We start from the raw sequence: 1,408 nt of genomic DNA on the forward strand, positions 1-1,408 counted from the left end.
TGTGTGTGTGTGTGTGTGTGTGTGTGTATTGGGGGGTTGTTTTGTCCATCTGTTGTGTGTCTAAAGCTGCAAATTCTCTTTGTTGTTTTATTGTTAGGGCAGAAAGGTGGTGGCTGAGGTCAAATATTAAACTTTCCTTGAGGCGATTGGGGTTGGTGTGTCACCTGATCACTATGTGTGTTTTTTACAGCCAATCCTTTAGTTTCATACATTTCATAGAAGCACAACTGATACAGGGTCAGATCAGACGTTGAACCATAAAAAAAGGACACTGTTTTAATCTAAGCATCCTAAATCTTTTTGGTTTCTTCAGTTTAAATTGTTCTTGTGAAATGCACTGATACACAGCAAATGCATGAAACTAAATAAATATCGTTTCTTCAGCAGCATCAATCAGATTGTCTTTATTCCTTGTCTCACAACTCCTCAGTCATTTCTCCTCTGTTCGCTTTAATTTATCACCCTGACTTGTTCGGCCCTTATTCCAAGCTTGTTTACTGACAACTTGTTTTCGTGTTGGTTTGTGGGGGTTAAAAACACGCAGAGCGCTCTGTAGCTCCTGGTTAGCTCAGTTGTTTGTGGTCACACTGCATTAGTTCCACCAACTTTAATGTCAAATCGAAGGGGGGAAAAAACAAAACAGTATCATAACCAAACAAGTTCAACTGGAGCTGGTTTTGGACTGTTGGCTGATTCTGAGAAAGAGATAGGAGGAGGATTAAGTTACCTGCATGAAAGAAAAGTTTGCTACTGCATGAGCTGCACACACATGACCACACGAACAGTAAGCTCATGCTGTGGGTTTTCCTTTTCCACTCCAATCATAACTTAAAAATAAACAACAAATTATTTTCTTGTACAACAAGAATAAAATATTTCCCTTCCTGCTTTTTCAGCACTAACATGTTTTTCACTTTACATATCTAAAACTGTGTATTTCAGAGACAAAACATCATTTAGTCTTTCGCCCATAGCAGTACGAGTGACTGAAAGACTCAGCAGCAGAGAGCAGGTTTGCTTTAGGTGACCTTGTAGTTTATAAGTTTTTTTATTGAAAAGGCAAAGAGATACACAAACGCAGGTCGGTTCTTGGAAAAAGTTATAGTCGCCAAAGCAAACAGAAAAATGCAATAAAGCTCGGTGAATAACACGTCAAGTACCTATTTCAACAAYCTCCCCACAACATTTTGGTTTTGTTGAGAATCCTTTGTGGCTCAAGATTGTTGCCTTTTCCTACATCTAATCTGGTGAATAATTTTCCTCAATTTAACCAAATAAAAAATTTGTAACATCTAAGCCCAAAAGAGAGCAAATCAGCACTTTTCATCATCATAAACATCAACCTCATTTTAAAAACTTTTATTTAGGTTGCTGATGAAAATAAAAAAAGGATAGGGCATTATTATTA

The sequence above is a fragment of the Austrofundulus limnaeus genome, unplaced genomic scaffold, assembly GCF_001266775.1.
Source record: "Austrofundulus limnaeus strain Quisiro unplaced genomic scaffold, Austrofundulus_limnaeus-1.0 Scaffold91, whole genome shotgun sequence".
NCBI lineage: Eukaryota > Metazoa > Chordata > Actinopteri > Cyprinodontiformes > Rivulidae > Austrofundulus > Austrofundulus limnaeus.